Genomic DNA, 21,975 nt, shown 5'->3' with positions numbered 1-21,975 from the left:
TATCTGATATACACTTTGCCATTAAATAAAGGATTTGAATCCAGTATGTCCGAGTCTTAATCTTGAAAGAATCACTTCTTCTCTTCTGCATTTTCCTTTGAGAGTCTTCAGCTTAATTGATTTCTGTTTGCTATCTGTGTCCCACTTCTTCTGCTACTGATTCCCTCACTGCCGTTCTTCCATTTGGCCTCATCTTTTCCAAACTTTCATTATTTCATTGTCCTTTAATTTCAACACTCTCTTTGCATCCCATCTGCTATCTCATCACCCTCCACACCAACATCAGCAGCAACCCAACACAACTGTACATTAATTACAACTCTTTGTATTCTCAGCATTATCATAAATATCTCCATCAATAAATCATCTCTTATTGTTTCTTTTGAATTGAAACTATTAAGAGCGGCAATAGAGTCAGAACAAATGAAACTCTCTCAGGCCTTCTTCTATCCATTGAACACTAATATTATAGCTGCTATTTCTGCTGTAAATACAGATAATCTGTCATTCGTTATTTTGTATATGACTACATCAAACTCAGGTATGCACAGTCTGGATCTTTAGATCATCAGTAAATATTGGCATATAGTTATAATAATTCCTCTTTACATAATCGTGAATCAAATATCCAGTGTTATCTGCATTCCTGTCAGTCCATTCTCTCTTCTGATCTACGAGTCCACATTGGAAATATCCATGGAGGAACATCACACAGTGTTTGTTCAGACTCTAACCCGCAGTGGTTCACAACCTTTTTTTTCCAGGAGACCCCTATTTTAACATTCACAATCCTTAAAGACCCGATCAGACACACATTTCATTTACTGACAGGAATTACATCATCAGTTGTGAAGTTTGTAATAAATGCATCAACAGCAGAATGAAAACAATCAGCTGCAACATGCAACGATTCACAAGGACAGATTTTTCTTTGCAACAACAGACTCCACTTTTACTTTCTAAAACTGATGAAAAAATAACAGGAGTAAATTATAATCTGTTAATGTGAATATCAATTAATCAGAGAAATCACCTCATATTATCAAACTCATTTATCAATTGTATTATTAACCTAAAAAAATACATCAAATAATTTAAGAACAATAACCAAATAAATTTGCATTGCATATTTATAAATGATATAAAAAGATATGCATATTTATTCATGTCATTTCTTGTATTCCTGATTGAATGTTGTCTTTGTTTTTAAGTGTGGATATTTAATGTGAGTTCTGGTCCTGCATTTCTTGATCTAGAGATATCAGGTGTGATTTTCCTGACAGTCAGATGAAAGTCATTGTGCACGTATAGTTTGTTGCGTGTCTTTGTTTTGATGGTTAGCAGAGAGTTAAAAGCAGTCTCTGACAGATATGTTGTGGCAAACGGCAGGATGAGTCTGGTTTTGGCATGGTGCGCAAGATTAGTCGGGAAGTCGGGACCTTTCACGAGCCAGAACCGTTTGTACCCGTGTTCGGTAAAGAATCTCTTCAGAAGAGAATTTGTCTCAACATCCAAGAGCTCGTCCTCCACTTCTAAATACTCCACGTCCTCCTCCTTTGTGGTGAATGGATCCATTACTCATGCGCATTTGCCAACATTTTTTTTTTGTTGCTTTATTTGAACATTGTTTAGTGTCGTAAAACAAAATTACTACACAACAATAAATATTAAGAATAACAGCATTATAAGTATAATTAAGGAAACTACTTACACCATAACTCAAAACAGAAACAAAATGAATGTTGAAAAGGCGGAGCTTAGAGTCAGGCACGTGCACACATAGACATCAAAGGGGGCTTGAGCACCTGCCCTTTTTCTTCCTCGAGAGAAAGTGCCCTTTTTTCTGGGGTGTTTTTTTTAATTTTTTATAAATAAATTAATATATATATTCCTGTTTGCGCACAGCTTCCCTGTCAAACAAATATATTTATTGAATAAAAAATCAAAACATCAGGTCGGTAGATGAGATTTTGTCGATACCCGCCCTCCCTCCCTCCGCGTTATGTACAGTGCCTCGACTTTACAGCTAATTAGCCAAAAGCAAATATAGTTAACTTGTGTCTTGCTAACATTCATGACTCATGAGCTACTAGCTAATGTAATAGGTTAAAGTCTAGCTAAGGCAATATATCATGGCAATACAGGCCAATATACTGTACTTATTGGAGACATTACAGGTGAATACAGTCAAATTTGTGTTTAATAACGTCATCACAATCGCCACAATGATATGCAAATTAGGTGTTAACTAATTAAAATTAGATAATTTGCTTTATTTGTCAAGACACTGCAGGTGAATAGGATACAAGTCTCAAAATTGCAACCATTTTGGTCGCATATGCTCCCGAAATGTCATCTGGGTATCCTCAAAATATATTTGGGAGCATCTGTGCGAAAGCAAATAATTGTTGGGACACAACCGGTTTTCATTTCTCTACAAAATATTCACTAATTACTGCACTATGTGCCTGCTGTGAGCTGATACAGTGAACAGTCATCCGCTACATTCAACATTACATAACCAATTTACATTCTTGATCTTTACAATCTAATGCAGATTTTGGATTGGTTAATATTAGCCGTCACTCCTTTTCACCGTGCTCCATGTCACGTGACAGGGAGCTAACTAGCATGCAAAATGTAAAGAGCTGAAGAGAGAAGATGAAAACAACACTGAGAGATTTCTTTTGTAAGCCACCTAAAGTTACAGCTAATGTAACTCCTGAAGTTGGTGATGGCGATCATGTGGTGAATCTGGATCCACCAGCAGAAAAGAAGGCTTACAGTTTTCGGAGTGGCTGAAAGACTTTGAGTGTCTCCGCTATAAAAAAGGCTCACTGTTGCAGGTGTAACGTGAGGGTTCTGTATGTGGTGGTGGATCACTCCTTATGATAATAAACAACAGAATGGAGACGGAGGACTTTCCAAAGTAGTACTTTACTGAACACCGATCACAACTACAACATTTCCTTGTTCAGACCTTCCACGTGACTGAACTAACCAATCAGAAGCGAGAACATAGACTGAGGTAAACATGAGAGAATCAGAGAGGCAGATTCAGCAGAATATCCTGACCGTGTTAAATATGTAAACACGTAAATAATTAACTGACTAAACATTGCAAATACATTCCTAGTAAATTACTCAAATATAAATTATATTAAATTCTGAGCATTACAACTTCCAAATATGAAATATGAACTTCTAAATCTTACATTTCCTCCCCCTCCCACAAAAGAAACGTCCCCGTTTCCCATCAACTAACCACGTAAATTTAAACAACAACAAGAAAGCAACAGTGTCACTCCAGGACATAGTCCTTAAGGAACCTGGGAGGTCGAACTGGACGTTTCCCAGGGCGTAGCAAAGAACCAAGAACTTGAGGAGTAGAAGAGGGGACAGTGTCAAACTGGTGTACTGAGCCAAAGGGGGGGGCAGACCCAGACTGAGTCAGGGGAGAGCGGGATTGGGGCTGTGTTCGGGGTTGTGGATGGCCAGTAGGAGGGACTAATGAGGGAGTACTGCGGTGGCCTGATACAGTGTAGCTCTTTGTGGCTGCCAACTTTGAAGGCGTAAAGGGCAAAGCACCTGACAATGCAGTCAAACAAGGAAGTTGAGACTGCAAAGAGTCACATGTAGGTGTCTCATGTCCACGATCTGGCACAGGAGCATGGTAGGGTCTGAGACGGTTGTAGTGGACAATCTGGGACTTATCAGACTGATCCAGGAAGTAGTGAATCCTGTATGTCACTCCAGGAGAATCCACATCAGATCCAAGGCACTCTAATATTTCAAAGGGGCCTTTCCAGTGAGGAGCGAGTTTTTGTTTTGCTTTAGTGGGGTCATTTAACCAGACAAGGTCTCCAGGAACATAGGGAGTGTGCTTAACACTCTTGTCATACTGTCGTTTCTGCTGATTGTGGGCCCAATCTCTGTTCCATGCAGCAGAACTGAAAGCAGACTGAAGTTTCTGTGTCAATTGTGCAACATAGTCAGCAGGAGAACCCGTAATCGACGAAGATGGTGTGTTGTTAGGTAACAGCATGTTGGCCGGCATCCTGGCTTCATGACCATGTGTGAGAAAGAATGGTGTGAAACCTGTTGTAGAGTGTGGGTTAGTATTGTAAGCCAAAGCAACTTGGTTGAGGCAATCATCCCATTCACCAGGCTGCTGAAGAAGTGTCTTGGCTAACTGATCAATAAGTGTCCTGTTGAACCTCTCAATCATGCCATCACACTGAGGATGATATGGGCTGGTTCGTGTTTTCTGCATGCCCAGCAGGTCACACAGATGTTTTACCAGGTCAGACTCAAACTGACGTCCCTGATCAGTGTGAAGCATTTCCGGAATGCCATGTTCACAGATGAAGTTTTCAAACAGACACTTCGCAACTGTTATGGAACGCTGGTCTGGAATAGCATAGAGGTTAACATACTTGGAGAAATAATCTTGGACAACAAGCACATACCTGTTGCCACGACTCGTGATGGGGAGCTCAAGTATGTCAGCTGCAACCTTTTGGAATGGCTCAGTAGCAACAATTGTTTTCATTGGAGCTCTCTGATGAGGTGTGGGACTCCGTCTGGCGTCACATGGAGTACATTGCTTGCACCACAACTTGATGTCACGTGACATAAAGGGCCAGTAGCACAGTTGTTGAGCACGTTTCAGGACCTTATCAGCAGATAGATGACCAGTTACAGGATTTCCATGCAGCATCTGCAGAACAGTGTCTTTCAAAGCATGAGGGACAATTAGTTGATGGAGCACTGATGTTGTGGATGGTTTGAAAACTTTACGGCAGAGTACACCATTATGAAAGATAAGTCTGTGGAACTCGTGCCAAAGTGCCTTCTCAGCAAGTGTGCGTTTTTTCATGCACCAGTATGGTGGTTTCTGTCCTTTAACTGTCCAGCTAATGACCTCTGACAGTAAGGAGTCCCGCTGTTGTTCCTTTTTGAAATCCTCTTCAGGGAACTGAAGCACAAATGTGGAGGAGACAGACTGTGAAACACACTGTGAGGATGCTGGAGGAGGCTGTGGTCCAGTCAGGTTACAGCAAACTGTCTTTGTATCCGTACTGCAGAGGCTGTGATGTACACAACTGACCGGACTAGACAGACTCACAGGACTCAGACTAGAATGTCTCTTGTCAGAGTGTAAATTACCAAGCGCACTGGAGCAAGTGCTCTGCTCTGTTGATCTGATGTCAGCAGGGCGACGTGACATGGCATCTGCATTGAGGTGACTGTGGCCATCCTTGTGAATTACAGTCCATTCAAAAGGATCAATTTCAAGAGCCCAGCGTGCACGACGACCAGTTCTGTCATTGTCAATGGGTATTTTTCTGAGACCCAAGAGAGGTTTGTGGTCAGTGACAATAACAAAGGGTTGTTTGTAGAGGTAATGGCGGAAATGTCGCACAGCCCAGACAATGGCCCAGAGTTCTCTGTCATATGTTGACCATTTTCTTTCTGCTTTTGTGAGGACATGACTCGCATAAGCAACCACTTTTTCTTGATTCCCTTGTCTCTGAGCAAGCACAGCACCAATAGCAGAGCCTGAAGCATCTGTGTAGAGGGAGAATGGCACAGTAAAATCAGGGAATGCAACCACTGGAGGATTTGTGAGTGCATGTTTCAGATAGGTGAATGCATCCTGACTTTGAGAAGTCCATTGGAAAGGTGCATTCTTCTCTGTGAGGGCGTGCAGGGGAACACTATGATGCGCAAAGCTTCGGATGAACTTACGGTAATATGAACAAAGTCCCAGGAATGCTCTTACTTCTGTAGCTGACCGTGGAATAGGCCAGTCTTGAACACTTTTCACATTTCGCGGGTCTGGCTGAATGCCGTCTTTGGATACAACATGGCCCAGAAAGTGTACCTGATCTCTGGCAAAACAGCATTTTGAGGGATTCAGCTTCAAGCCACTTGACTGGAATCTGGAGAGAATTTCTTCCAGGTGCTGGAGATGTTCACTGAAAGAACGGCTGTAGATGAGGACATCATCCAAATACACAAGGCAGGTTTCCCATGGGAGGCCACGAAGTACCATTTCCATCAAGCGCTGGCATGTGGCTGGAGCGTTGGTGAGACCCATTGGCATAACTTTAAAGTGATAAAGGCCACTACCTGTTGTGAATGCTGTTTTTTCACGGTCTACCTCCTGCAGCTCAACTTGCCAATAGCCATGTTGCAGGTCCATTGTGGAGAACCAGGCAGAGCCCGACAAAGCATCCAGTGCGTCGTCGACTCTCGGAAGAGGGTGGGAATCTTTGATTGTCACTGCATTTAGTTTTCTGTAGTCCAGGCAGAAACGCCATGTGCCATTTTTCTTGCGCACCAACACAACTGGCGCAGCCCAGGGACTGTAGCTTTCTTCAATGACATCTGCTTTTAACAGGTTTTCAACTTGAGTCTGTATTTCAGCTCTCTGGTCTGGTGTCACTCTATAGGCTCTCTGTTTAATTGGTGTGGCCTCACCGGTGCGGATTTGATGCTTGATGATGCTCGTGCGACCTCTGTCCTCTGAGTGTTTACTGAATACTGCTGAGTATTTCTGAAGCAGTGATTTCAGAGCCTGAGCTTGGGAAGGTGACAGGTCGCTGTCATTTATCTGGACAGATGGAGATAAATCATGAACGGGGGAGGTTGCACACTCTGTCCCTCCACCTGATATGATGTCAACAGATGAAGCCGAATGAAACTCACCCAGGTGTTGACCTGAATGCAGCTCAACGTCATCTCTGGAGGGATTTAAGATTCGAACAACAGTTGTGCCATTTTGAACCTCACTGAGAGAATGTGCCACAATGACGTCACACGATGGGTTGGGCATAAGAACACCATAGTAGTCAGTTGGCATGGGAGAAGCAGGTGTAGCGGCTGACACACAGGCTGTGATAAGGGTTTCACTCATAGCTGGAATCTTAGTGGCCGCTAGCACAGACACATTACAGCAGGCGGCCACTTCATGTCCTTTGGGCAAGAGAGGAATTTTCATGTCCCAAAGTTGCAGCATTTTGTTGTTGATGTCAAGGAGAGCATGGTTTTTCCGCAGAAAATCGAAACCAAGAATGACTGGCTGGCAAGCACCTCTGAGAATTTCGAAATCCTGTTGCCATACCTGATGTCCAAGTCTGATTCCAATCGCTAACTTGCCTAAAATGTCCAGGCACTGTCCATTGACTGAGCGAGCTGGCAGAGAGGAGGAAGTCATGGGACGTTTTCTCAATGCTGGGTGAGCGTTACGAAAATCTTCGCTCACAATGGAGACAGTAGAACCAGAGTCAATTAAAGTGCAAACTTCAATGCCCTCAACAATAGCCAAGATTGTAGAAGAGACAGAATCATCAGGGTTTGAGTCATTCTTGTCAGGCATTAACTTGGGGGAATCATTCTGGGGCTGTGAGACAGTAGCTGATGTTTGCCCCTCAACAGCAGCTAATGGAAGTTTCCCTGACGGTTGGAGCCAGAGTGTGGGTATCTCTCAGGAGACTGGAAGCGAACACTGCCTCTAGCGTGTGGACTTGCATCTCTGTTTCCCTGTGAAGCAGGACTAGGGCTGCGTCTGTATCTGTTTGTGTCATCCTTGTCATGGCGACCATATCTAGAGTACTGATAGGACTGGCGTGAGGGAGAGCGATGCCGGTCACGTCTGTCATTGTCATGCCATTGACGGTCTCTCTGAGGAACAGGGGAAGAAGGACAATGTTCATAGCAGGACCCTGAATCTTGACCATGATGCTGCTCAGGTAAGTAATTGTCTCTACGGTGTTGTCTGTTATGGTAGGGTTGTGGAGAGACACCGCGTGCACTGTATCGAGCATCGTCGGAGGAAAACCTTTGAAGTTTGGAGTCTACGGCTGAGCCAGGTAACTGTGTTTCTCTCGTAACAGGTGTACTTCACTTTGTAAGCTGTTGACAGTAAGAGTCAGCTGTTCAACTGCATGCAGAAGCTTGTCATCAGTAGGTTTTGGACGAACCATAGCTACCTGCTCGGAAGATTGAGTGTGTAGAGACCCTACAGTTGTCAGTTGGAGCGCTGCACGTGCTCTCTCACAGCGGCTGGCGATACGCAGGGCATCCTCAAGATCTTCCGCACCCAGCTCATGGACTTTTGACTGAAGATTTGGGTCCAAGCCAGCAACAAAGCGGCGAAATTTTTCACCCTCTAGTGCATTGTGGTCATAGTTCGGAAAGGCTTCTAGTACAAGACGAGTGATGTCAGCACTGTACACATCCAAACTTTCACCTGGTCGACGAGGTCGAGCATTCACATGTGTCTGGAAGAATGGCAGGGAGTATATTGGTCCAAAAACATCCCTGAGTTTCTCCTTTACTGAATCATAGTCCCTCTGTATTGAAGAAGGAAGGCTGTCCCAATACAGAAATGCAACATCTGCTAGGCGAGTAGGGAGGACGGCGGCCATCACCGTGAGGCAGATCCGTATCAGTTGAACTCATAGCCTGCACTGCCACTTCAAAACGTCGAGACCAACTTGTGAATGATTCAGTCCCATCTCCTTTAAAAGCAGGTGGAAGATCAATTTTTAGGGCACCGGAGACAGCGTGTGTGGCTAGAGAAGCAGCACCTGTCGATGTAACATTAGCAGCTCGCCGTCGTTGTGAGGGAGGAGACTGCAGCACAGCCTCACTTTCATCAGCCGACATGGAGACAAAATATTCAGTCCAAAAATCACAAAAAGCACGTAAAGTAGAAAAAAAAAATACTGCAAAAGTCCATTAATATCTCCAACTAGTGTTCAGGTAATCCACTGCTCTCAAAGAGTGTAAAATCCAGATGGCACAAAAAAAAAGTGAACGCATCCACAGTTCGTAGGAATAAAACTCACCAAATGCGCCAAAACCACCAAAATAACACCACGCTGCCACCAAATGTAACGTGAGGGTTCTGTATGTGGTGGTGGATCACTCCTTATGATAATAAACAACAGAATGGAGACGGAGGACTTTCCAAAGTAGTACTTTACTGAACACCGATCACAACTACAACATTTCCTTGTTCAGACCTTCCACGTGACTGAACTAACCAATCAGAAGCGAGAACATAGACTGAGGTAAACATGAGAGAATCAGAGAGGCAGATTCAGCAGAATATCCTGACCGTGTTAAATATGTAAACACGTAAATAATTAACTGACTAAACATTGCAAATACATTCCTAGTAAATTACTCAAATATAAATTATATTAAATTCTGAGCATTACAACTTCCAAATATGAAATATGAACTTATAAATCTTACACAGGTAACACTGCCTTCGCCACTGAATCCACACATTTTAAGCGCAAGAGCTTAATTAAACAAGGGGAGAATGCCAAGCACAAGAAACGCCAAAATAAGTGTGTGCCAAAGAATTCAGGATCAGATTCGATTGTTGAAGCTTTTAATCACCAGGATGCTGCCGGACATTCCGCTCAATTGGCAGAGCTGAACGTGAAATTTAACACCACCATAGAAGAGCTCACCTTTACTAAATTTAAACCCATGTTGCAGCTCATGAAAATGAACAGTGTTGAAATCTACATGACATATGAAAATGACAAGTCATTATCGGCGTGATAGCAGATACCATCCGCGAGAACACCGCAGATAAAGTATTGTCAGTTCAGTACATCTCAATCATCAATGATGGAGACACCGAAATGCCTGTCAAGTAGGCTAGTGTGTGATGGTGTATGCAGGGGCGAAAATTTCATCAAAATGTTGGGGGGGACAATAAACATAACAATTCTCAAGAGCAATTTTTGAAGGGGACACCAAGGGGTTTTTTGTTGTTGCCCCATTTGCATTTGTATTATTTAATTTCTTAAACAATTATTTTAAGAATATATCATTATATTATTACAATACACATATTGTAATGATATTTTAGGGGGGGGACAACCCTCAATTTCCGCCTATGGGTGTATGTCCGCATCCTGCTTGATGGACAGCCCACAAACATCCTCGTCGGACATGTTGAGGTGGAACACACCAATGCTGATGGTGAGGATGTTTTAAAAAAAAAATACATAGCCTATTTAGTTTTATATAGTAACACGTTGATTTACCTGCAGTAATCAATGGCAATATATTAGCCTACTATATTAAGGTCACTTGTAATATCACAATTAGTCAGTGTCTTACTGAACGTGTATGTTGGTTTTTCTATTGTAATTGGATTTATTTGGTAAATGTAATTGTTAAATTATTAATGATATTAGCCTTGTTTAAACAGCATTTAACCAGTGGGAATTATTTTAGGAATCTATGCACCCACCAAGTCAAACGAAATCTGTTAATATAGATTGCGTGAGTGTGAGGGAATTCAAAAAAATTGGTAAGGAAGTCAGAGTTGTGTTAATATTTTTTATGTTTTGTTTAATTTTTTTTTTTTTTTACTAAATAATTATGCAAAGTGCCCTTTTTTTCCACTTGAGCCCCTGCCCCAAAAAATGTCTTTGCACGTCCCTGCTCTGCGAAATGGCATTTTCACAAATGAAAATAATAAAATCAAAGTATAGGAGCCGCCTTACTGACAGACACCTCACAGACTGCCTCAGACTGGCTGTCTGCAGCTATGAGCCAAACTACAAAGAACTCACAGACAGTATTCAATCACAGGCATCGCACTGACTTGAGTGAACTTTACTGCAAACGTTTTGCCTCTTGGTACTGTGAAAGTGATGCTGCATAAAATGGACTAGACCTGCGTTTAGTTTAATTTACTGGGGAAGTTATTGCCATTAATCTGCTTTCTTAAATGATACAAAGTAAATAACTAACATACATGAAGCAATATCATAAGCTTCACAATTAACTGTTATTAATGGATATTAATAATATAATGGATATATTAATGGATACATATGATCTGCTCATATATTAATGGATACATATGATCTGCTCATTACAAAATGTGTTGATTTTCTTCCACTATGAACAAAATAACCTTATCTACATAATTCATAAATGCCGTTCATTATTAGTTCATGATAGCTAATGCATTCATTAATTTTAAAGTTCCCTCTTATCACCTAATTTTTCAAAGGCCCTACCTACATAATTCTATAAAGTAAATAGAAAATAGGCCACATTCCTTTCCTATTTGTATTCATATGAATTTAATGCAACTTAAAATTGATGTTGTGATGTAAAGTTCTTAAAGCAATAGCTACGACCTGTTTAATACACCAGTTACAGTCTGCCTAAATAAAAGGCCTCAAGTTGGAAGTATTTTGGCTTTTTTTCTCTTGCTTCATTAGGTAGATCTTGCCTTTAATCAGGGCTGAGGTCAGGGATCTTGGGCTCAAAAAGGTTGGTGACCACTGGTGTAGAGAACAGCCAGTCCAACACAAAAAGGCCAAGAAAGGATTGAGCATTAGGGAGGGGGCAGTGCCAGAAACACCCCAGAACTTTCTTGGGGTCAGAGAGCAGTGAGGAAATGTAGGTTAAGGTTGTTGATGTATGTGATAATGACAATGATAATATGGATTCGATTTGTTGTTCTTTCTCTTTTATGCACAGTGTGTCAGTACACCAGTCACTGCAAAGACAATCAGCAGGATAAGAGTCAAATTCATCCAAAAATTCAACTACATAGGAAAGAAAAAGTAAGTTCATACCATGATAACACTGTGCATGAAAGGAAGTCATACAAGTTTGGATGGAACATCATTAGGGTGAGGAAAAAAGGACAGGATCAATATTTTCTGATAGAGTATTTCTTTAAGGAGTTTATAGCTACACGTTGGGGTTAAGTTCGTGACCATTAATTGGCATTTGAGTGTTACAGTGGTTCCTCGTCATGTAGAATGAGATTTCTCAATGATAAAGTTTTTAAACATTCTCAATAACTCACTCCCAAGAATTAGTTTGAGAATTTCTGATCATTATTAAAGGAAATACACAATATAGTAACCCAGAAATCACTTTACTTTCTGTAACAACATTTGTCCAGAAAGCAGAAGGTCCTTGTGATTCATACTGAAAGCCTGTTGTTGTTTGCAGAATTCACTTTGTTTGACATTTTATTAGCTAGTATACTGTAAAATACAGTTTGCTGTTTTAAACAAACCTCTAACACCCTGTCTACACTGGATGCTTGCTTCGCATCAAAAACAAATATATTGTCTTATAATCAATGATGCTGTTTACACAGAAAGTGTCTGTTGCTGCACATTGCGTCGTGCCAACAGTAAACGAGTGTCCTGCACCATTTTCCACCGCATGCGCTGACGCTACTCATGCCAACAAGACAAATAAACGGTTTGAATGTTCACTTGGACACGTCCATTAAAGACATTAAGCCGATGCGCCGGAAGTAGATGGGGTGTAGTGTCAAATACTTAAACACTGCTACAAAACATTTTTGTTAAAGGGTAACTAAACCCTAAACCAACTTTTTTTAGTTAATGATCTGTAAGAATGGGGCTTTATTAGTACTGGTCATTGATTCAAGTAATTTTTTTGACATTTGTGTAGAAAGTGTTTTAATTCTACAATATATGGTGTAAAAACGTCTGAGTGCTGCCCTCTTCAGGTTGAACGGTGGCTACTGCAGTTGAATTTTCCTATTGGCTGTTTGCGTACTTCGTGACGTAAGCGGTGACAGCTGACGTAAGCAGGTTCAAGCTCACCACGCCAGATTCATGTACATGTCGTCTTGCGACCGTGTGAGGAATAATAATAACATAGAGTCTGACAGCAGCTGTCAATTAATCCGTCACTACGAGTCTCAGATGCGCACCCCCCACCGCTCAGGCCCGTACTCGGTTCGTTCCCTCCCTTGTAGTTGCCTTCTTCCAGTTTTTAAAACCACTCTCAAAAACTGACACTGGGCTGTTGGGAGGGCTAAAATGTCGACAGGCGTAACAATATGCAGAGTCTAATATTCTGGAGTACTCAAGCCAGGGATGAATCTTGTACCATTCTGCTTTGAAGCTCCTCTTCCTGTCCCCCATCAGTGTCTTTGGATATGTTGTTAAGAGTGGCTGCACAGGTGGATGATCTCTACTCTTGGAGATATCTGTGTAATATGAGTCACAGTGAATAATTATTTATTCCATAGGTATAAGTCAAGCTCCAATGATTAAAACAGAAAACGTTTTTGGAAAAACAAAAAGAGCTAAAGCTGAGAATTCTCATCTCAATCAGCCTAAACATGTCTATAGACAACTGGCCTATAGCGACTGACAATTTAAGCTCCTTGACAAACCTGGCGGTTCAGATGAAGTGCTTGTAGATGCTCAGGGCTCATCTTGCTCACACTCTGCCTCAAAGTCGCACTCGGCAGAGTCATCTCTTTTCTCTTCTTGCTCTAGAAGTCTCCAGGTTGCTGTCTGTCTGCTCTCTGCCTCCAGACCTGCTGACTCTCTCCACAACTAAAATACCTTGCTGGTGGGATGTTCTTCTGGACTTTCTTCTTTCTCTAAAGCTTTCATGTATTTCTGACTCTTTTCCACAAGCATCTTCTCTCTTCAGTCTTGACTGACCACTATTTTTCTTTTTCTTATTAAAGAAGGACATTCTGTCCTTTGGGTTTTTTCTCTTCATTTTAAGTACAAAGGGGAAAAGGATGAAAGTCTAAATGAAAAGAGAAGCTCACTCAAAAATCCTATCATTATTTACAAGCCGTTTAAAACCCATTTGACTTTCTGTAGATATAATGAAAGGAAACATATATACAGGTCCTTCTCAAACCACCAAGGAAAATATCGGAGTCATATCTTGAATATTCAGAGCCATAAAGTTTGGAGTAAAATGTGTACATTTCTTCAGATATTATTTTATGATTTTAATCATTAATGAATTAATAATCTTTCTCTCCTATCTCCTTTTCTCTAATCCACTAAAATAAGAAGTGTAATCCAGTAATCTTTTTTATTTTTGGGCCTACAGGTCCTTCTCAAAAAATTTGCATATTGTGATAAAGATCCATTTCACACACACACACACTGAGGAATCAGGATAAACTCTAAATCCAGCATAGAGGGGTCGAGTGAATGTGGTGATGAGTGTGTGTAAGTGTGTGAGTGTGTGTGTGTCAGAGACGCTGTAGAAGGACAGAGTGCCGGCCGGACAGTCCACATACACTCCTACTCTCTTACAGCCGTGTGAAGGGGGACGTATGACAGTGCTGTTATTATTGTGATAGACAGTGAATCTGTTATTAATGAATATGTTATTATAGCAGTACACACTCCAGGAGTTTATATTGAGTCCAAACACACAGTCATCACTCGCTCCTTTCCTGCTGATTTCTTTATATGACACTGATATATCAGCACCATCTCCACTCCATTGAGTCTCCCAGTAACAGCGTCCAGTCAGACTCTCTCTACACAGAACCTGACGACACACATCAAATCTCTTGGATGATCAGGATATGACTGACGCTTTCTCACACGTGTCACCTTCCTGTTCCCCTCAGACAGAATGAATCCAGTGTTTACTGTGTTTGAATCCAGTGTGAGATCACAGACATCTGAACACAAGAAGAGAAAAAACACTTAAAACACAACAATCACTAAACCAGTGTGTGTGTGTGTGTGTGTGTGTGAGTGTGTGTGTGAGTGTGTGTGAGTGTGTGTGAGTGTGTGTGTGTGAGTGTGTGTGTGAGTGTGTGTGAGTGTGTGTGTGTGTTTGAATCCAGTGTGAGATCACAGACATCTGAACACAAGAAGAGAAAAAACACTTAAAACACAACAATCACTAAACCAGTGTGTGTGTGTGTGTGTGTGTGTGTGAGTGTGTGTGAGTGTGTGTGTGTTTGAATCCAGTGTGAGATCACAGACATCTGAACACAAGAAGAGAAAAAACACTTAAAACACAACAATCACTAAACCAGTGTGTGTGTGTGTGTGTGTGTGTGAGTGTGTGTGTGAGTGTGTGTGAGTGTGTATGAGTGTGTGTGTGTGAGTGTGTGTGTGTGTGAGTGTGTGTGAGTGTTTGTGTGTGTGTGTTTGAATCCAGTGTGAGATCACAGACATCTGAACACAAGAAGAGAAAAAACACTTAAAACACAACAATCACTAAACCAGTGTGTGTGTGTGTGTGTGTGTGTGTGAGTGTGTGTGAGTGTGTGTGTGTTTGAATCCAGTGTGAGATCACAGACATCTGAACACAAGAAGAGAAAAAACACTTAAAACACAACAATCACTAAACCAGTGTGTGTGTGTGTGTGTGTGTGTGTGTGTGTGTGTGTGTGTGTGTGTGTGTGTGTGAGTGTGTATGAGTGTGTGTGTGTGAGTGTGTGTGTGTGTGTGAGTGAGTGTTTGTGTGTGTGTGTTTGAATCCAGTGTGAGATCACAGACATCTGAACACAAGAAGAGAAAAAACGCTTAAAACACAACAATCACTAAACCAGTGTGTGTGTGTGTGTGTGTGTGTGAGTGAGTGAGTGTGTGTGTGAGTGTGTTTGTTTGTGTTTGTGTGTGAGTGAGTGTGTGTGTTTGTGTATGAGTGAGTGTGTGTGTGTGTGTGTGTGTGTGTGTGTGTGTGTGTAGACCTACATTTGCGTGGTCCTGCTGTAATCCTGAACTCTCCTCCATGATCCACACTATAAAAACACAAACACACACAAATGATGACATCACATTCAGCTCACCTGAAACTTACTTCAAAGTGATTTTATTTGAAATAACACACAGAGAATGTCTCTCTCTCTCTCTCTCTCTCTCTCTCTCTTTATTAATTTATATTTATTAGCTTTATTGGCATGTAAATGTTTGATGGTTTTCTAGCCTCATTTTTTATCAACTAGTTGAAACTTTCAGAAAAGAATCTAATAAAGACACACAGGACTGTTATTTAGTTTTCCTGGAACTGAATGTGTTAACACTAACAACAAAACAAATATGTGATTAATCGTGATTCAATATTTCAATCCACTGACAGTCTTACAACACATGAGGGGTGTGAGGGGTCCAGGAACTGAGTTTGACACCCCTGCAATACACACACACAACATCCCACCAACAATAAACTCAAGTGCTTTCACACTGCACTTAACCCTGGGTTATTGTCTTTTAACCCGCTTTAACCTCCAGTAAAGTAACGTTTCACACTTGTAACTCTGAAAGGTGATTAGCAACACTTTTAATTCTGGGTTATGAAACGGCTCCAGATCAGTGTTAGCGCCGCTTTTAAAAGTGCAGCAGTAAGTTTTTATCTGGCTCTTATTCGTCCCAATAGTACCAGTGGTTTTGGACTTTATACTGACACTACAGACTGATCACTGCCCGACCCCCCCTGTGAAAAATCCTGCACCGCCCCTGTTAACTGCTGCTGCGCCACACAAAAATGTCTGTAAGATGGACTGCTGCGACTCGTAATCTCTCTGGCGGCTGATGAGACCGTTGTGTGCTCGCTCTTGGTGCTTGATGTCACACCGTTTATCTGTGATCATTATTGATATTATTAGTGGTAGTAACTGATCAACTGCAAGACAGTTTGTTATGTGCGGTCAACATGGCAGCATCCATGAGGGGCGACCCGCTCAATGTCAAATTAAACAGCTTTTATTGAGGTCAGTATCTGACTGGAGTCATCATCTAATGAGAGTGTACATCATTTTAAACATATTTGTGTGCTATTGTGTTTATTTGTAACACTTTTTAATGAGCTTAATACAGTGACAGAGCACAACACAAGCAAATGTGCTACAGTATCACTGTTCATTTCCTGTATGCTAATGCACTTTATAAACCCTATTTAGTACTTTACAAATAAAACATATTATTAGTATTAAACATATTGTAGTCTTGCTGTTGTGCTGCACTTAAGCAAATAATAAATAATATAAAATGAAAATAAGCTCATCGTAACAGTTCATATAAACACAATCCGTTTGCATCTAAATATATTATCCTCCACAGTGTCACGAGTTAGCGGTAGGACAACGAGGGAGACAAAGTTGAGGATCCAAATGCAGTATATTTATTACTAAAACAAAACACAAAGGAACACCCGCGATGGGGAAATAAACATAAACAGAGCACAAGGGCAGGAAACACAGAGCAGGCTGACAACGTAAACTAACATCCACAACAAACAACGATCGACAAGGGTTGAACAAACGGACAGGGTATAAATACATGAAAGGGCCAATGAACAAACAGAACTCAAAATCACATGACAAGGTGCTAAACAGAAACCAATGAAAAACTAATCGAGGACAGGTGAAAACAATGAACAATGAACACGATGGCTAACAAGACTATGGAGGTACAAAAGGTTCAAAAGTGAAAACTATGGAGTGAAGAAAGTATCAAAAATGGAAAACAAAGGGGAAACAGGAAACAAGACAAGGTCATACGTTACACACAGATTTCATGGGACGATGCAACAAACTTTCCAAACAGAATAACTGAGAACCATTAATGGTGCCAAACCCAAAATGTCCAAAATACTCTCATACTGCAGATTTCAGCAGTGAAATAAATGTACTATAAGATACTGTCCAAAGCATTAACCAACAGATTCAAACTTTACATATCTAAATTAATTCACGCTGACCAGTCATATTGTATTCCTAAATGCACAATATTTGATCATTTGTTTTGAATACATGATCTGATTTCTTTTGCCAGAGACAATAATCTTAATGTAGGATTTTTAGATTTGGACCAAGAAAAAGCTTTTGATGGTGTAAATAAATGTTCAGGGTCGGACATGTCTTTGTGGTGAGATGAGCCCGTGCCGTGCCTTTAAATGAAGTGTCCATTCAATGTAAAATGAGGAAATCACGATTTATCAAATGTATCTGATGATGTCATCATTAAACTTATTTGGATTTTAGAGAAGTTCAGACATTATATATTTAAACAGATTTTATATTCATGCAATACTGTGCATAAGAATGTCTATGGTGTGAAAATCATCTATTATTAAACTGGGGTATATCGTGAAACTGTTAAACCGTTACATCCCTACTGGAGATGCTGCAACTATTACAGAAACCATCTTCAACATCATTACAGCAGAGAAATGCAGACCTGCAGACACTCTTGCATCATTTACCAGTGATGCTGCTTCTGTTATGATCGGTAAGATTTGAACATTTCACTTTTATTTGAATAGCAGTTTTGATAAAGAATAAATTTTTACTGTCAAGGCAAGAAAACTGAAGTAAGAGACTAAAAGACCTTTTCCCTGAATCACTGTCACTGTCCACTGTGTTCCCCATCCAATAAAAATGGAAAGTCTTACCCAACCAAATACTGCAAAACCATTTCAACAATATTTTGGTTATATCAAGCAAGCAGCACCTTTTTTTGCTAATGTGTGAACGGCTTGTAACACAACTTATAAAATGAGCCCTTCACAGACTTCCTAGTTTGCCTATTAAAGCCTGTAGACTGATTTTCATGTGAAGGGAGCAGGTCACTTTTGCTGGGAAAAATCACAAATATGTGACGTTTATTTGCGCTCCCAAGAGCCTCAGTGCTTCTCTTCCACTATTCAACAGTGACAACAAACTGCAACACTAGATAACGTTATCTTAGAGATGAATCCAGCAAACGTCCCAGCACAACACTGACTCCAACACAAACTCTGAGTAAGCCAAAAAAACATTGATCTACTGAATCCCGTCTGGCTAAGCGGGAATGTGATCGTGGTCGAGTGAAAACTAGAGTGAAAATCGGCAGGGCATTTGATTCCTGGATGGACCTTCGTTTGGTTTTGGGGATCAAAACTGACCCTGAATTGGTGTTTTTCTTATTGGACAGGTAAACTTACATAACTGCAAAGCATGTGACATATTGAGCCATAAGGATTGATCTGTGTCATTTTAGCTAAACTACAATAACACATGAAATGAATGCTAGACAATGTTCAAGATAATGCAAAAAGACATTCATCAGCGTAACTTGGTTATACAGAAAACATATATCACCTATTATTATAAAACAATAGTGCATCGATATATCAAAATGTCAGTTGTGATGAATCACATCAATACTGAATTGTGTCACATATTTATAATGTACAGTCTATTTTATAAACAGTTACTGTCATCATCCACCAAATTTAGCTAACAGCTATTGATAAAGCTGACTAGCTAGCTAACGCCGACATCAGCTATCATATAAATGCAGTCAATGTATCATGCAAAGAAAAGTGATTATTCAAACTACAGTCTCACATAGTCAGACTGATATCCACACTTTGGTTTAGCCCTGTTCCAGCACTGGAGAGTCAAATATAATATACAGTCTCAAAGTTTGTAATAAAACAATCATAACTGTGTAATTTTAATTATGCTACCTCATCTGTCAGTCATTCAGTCTCTTTGTACGTTACATCATTGTTTTGGTAAATGCTTGCTCTCGTCCCTATGGAGTGTGTGCGCGATCACGAGCATAATATAATCCTTCAGGGATTATACCCCCCCCAAACAAAGTTCAAACTTTTGTGTCTTACATGACACTAATCTAGGAACTGAGTCTCATATTTTGTTGACATGCAGACCAATGAAAGTGTGCAGAATACACTGCAAATATAATTAAAATAATGTTTAAATATGTACAAAATGCTTCAAAAAACACCTTCATGCAGCAATATCAGACACTCAAGTGTTTTTTCTAAATTAAAACCTTGAATAATTTAGTTTTTCCCTTTTCATGAGTAGTTTCTGAATTCCCTTGAATGCCCCCCAGAGTGAGTTATGTCCACACGCAAAATATCAAAGGAATGCAAAATCTGTTAGAATGAGGTCACGTGACACTTCAGTGTAGACGAGTAATATACTGAATTCTTGATTTGTCATATTAAAACATTTATAGATACAAATATATTTAAACATACTGTAAATACTAAACATATAAACAAATGGGTTCGTCTACTCTACTGTATTTGTTTTACTTCGTCTTTTATACATATATATAAAAATATTCAGAAATCATAAATACTGTCTGTCTGTACATTGTGTGTGTGTGTGTGTGTGTGTCTGTGTTTGGTGGTTTTATTAGGTTATACACTAGTAGTTACAAAGGTATTATGCTATAAATGTGGTTTATGAGGACATCTCTAGTGTCATTGTAATTCAAACATACATAATATATATTTTGTTAAATGTAAATATCCCAAATGTTTCTGTGAGGGTTAGGTTTAGGGGATATCATATATATTATAAAAATCATTGTGTCTATGGAGAGTCCTTATAATGATAGGAGTAACAATGTTTGTGACTGTGTGTGTTTACAGGTTTAATATACGTACATCTCTGATGTCTGTTTTAGATCTTTTCATCTGGAAAGCAACATCTACTAAACATCTTAAATATCAGATTTACAACATTCTAGATCATAAATGTCTCAAAGACATCTGCTGAATGTCTTATTGACATTCAAGACAATATTTGTCATATTATAGACATATTGCAGATGAGCAAACAATGTAAAATAGATGTTGTTAAGATGTAAACACACATCAAATAGACGTCTGGTTGATGTATGTGTGCTATCAGAGACAATTTTGCTGTTTGAGATACTTGTGATTAACAACAGAATGATCACCTAATGTAAACAGACATGGCTGCGAGGATCAGTGATCCCAATTTTGTGTTGACTGTTTGTATACGAGTTGTAAACTGGAGTGGTGGTGGTCTAGTGGTCTAAAGCACATAACTGGTAATCAGAAGGTCGCTGGTCCGATCCCCACAGACACCACCATTGTGTCCTTGAACAAGGCACTTAACTCCAGTTTCCTCCGGGGGGAATGGTCCCTGTAATAAGGGCTCTGTAAGTCGCTTTGGATAAAAGCGTCTGTCAAATGCATAACTGTAAATGTAAACTTTTATAGTAGTAATTTTGTGACCATTTGGATGTCAATGTCATAAAATAATCATACAAATCATCAGTTTGTGTAAATAAGAATTACAGGCACTTGGGCAGAGCAGTTTAGTGTTGGCATGAAAACAGATTTGAATCTGACAGCACTGAATGCTGCAGAAACACAAATGTGTGACGCTACTCTAAGGGTGCCAGTCATAAACCATCACAAATATGCACCAGTAAGTGTGAAAGGGTTAAGTGACAGATGCTTAAAGATTGTTCTTTTGAATTGTTTTCCTAAAATGAGTAAAAATAATATTCTATATAAAATATGATTACAAAAAAGACCTCATTCTAATGAAACATTAAAAATATATGTCATCTGTGAGTATTTGTTAAGGATTTACATTTTTTAAAAGGAATAAATACAGGTGCTGTTTCAGTGAATTCACTGACCATTCAATAAATTCAAGACCAATTAGGGCCTGGGTTTAAGGGGTTAATATTGGTATAAACAGGGTTTTACAGCTCAACATACTTAAGTTTGTCCAGTGTGCAGTTTGGATCGTTGAGTCTTTCAGAGAGCAGCTTGACTCCTGATTCTCCTGGGTGATTGTAGCTCAGATCCAGCTCTTTCAGGTGTGAGAGATTTGATCTCAGAGCTGATGCCACAGAACAACAGCCTTTCTCTGTCACCATACAGCCAGATAATCTACAAACACACAAACATAACAGTCAGATAATCTAAAAACATGCATATAACCAATCAAATAATCTACAAACGCACATCAGCATTTAACAGCAGCCATATTAACCTGTAACTCAAGACTGGTTGCCACTGAAGCTAAGCAAGGTTGAGCCTGGTCAGTACCTGGATGGGAGACCTCCTTGGGAAGACTAAGTTTGTGACTGGAAGAGATATTAGGGAGGCCAGAAGGGGGTGCTCACCCTGTGTGTCTGTGTGGGTCTTAATGCCCCAGTATAGTGAAGGGGACATTATACTGTAAAAAGACACTGTCCTTTGGATGAGATATTAAAAAAATCCTAGAGCACTTGTTGTAAAGAGTAGGGGTATAACCCCCCCCTCCCATTTGGCCCTTCTCAATCATGGCCTCCTAATAATCCTCAGCCACTAATTGGCTCGATAACTCTCTCCTCTCCACCAATAGCTGGAGTGGGGTGAGCATAC

General features: G+C 40.2%; 1 protein-coding gene and 1 pseudogene across 4 annotated transcripts in view; both read right to left on the bottom strand.

The window, feature by feature from the left end:
• LOC127650625 (NACHT, LRR and PYD domains-containing protein 3-like) overlaps positions 1-13,516 on the bottom strand; it is a 56,917-nt gene extending 43,401 nt beyond the window's left edge. For all 4 annotated transcript variants that reach the window (XM_052136152.1, XM_052136154.1, XM_052136153.1 and 1 more), the window contains exons 1-2: positions 13,226-13,516; positions 12,937-13,036 (exon numbers count right to left, since the gene is read on the bottom strand). The gene's annotated coding sequence lies outside the window, so the exon portion shown is untranslated. The remainder of the gene's footprint in view (positions 1-12,936; positions 13,037-13,225) is intronic.
• A 359-nt stretch (positions 13,517-13,875) lies between these two features.
• LOC127650630 (NACHT, LRR and PYD domains-containing protein 12-like) overlaps positions 13,876-21,975 on the bottom strand; it is a 32,053-nt pseudogene continuing 23,953 nt past the window's right edge.

This window comes from Xyrauchen texanus, chromosome 10 (genome assembly GCF_025860055.1).
Source record: "Xyrauchen texanus isolate HMW12.3.18 chromosome 10, RBS_HiC_50CHRs, whole genome shotgun sequence".
Classification (NCBI taxonomy): domain Eukaryota; kingdom Metazoa; phylum Chordata; class Actinopteri; order Cypriniformes; family Catostomidae; genus Xyrauchen; species Xyrauchen texanus.
The sequence above is the reverse complement of the archived record's forward strand: the minus strand, read 5'-3'. Positions and strand labels throughout refer to the sequence as shown.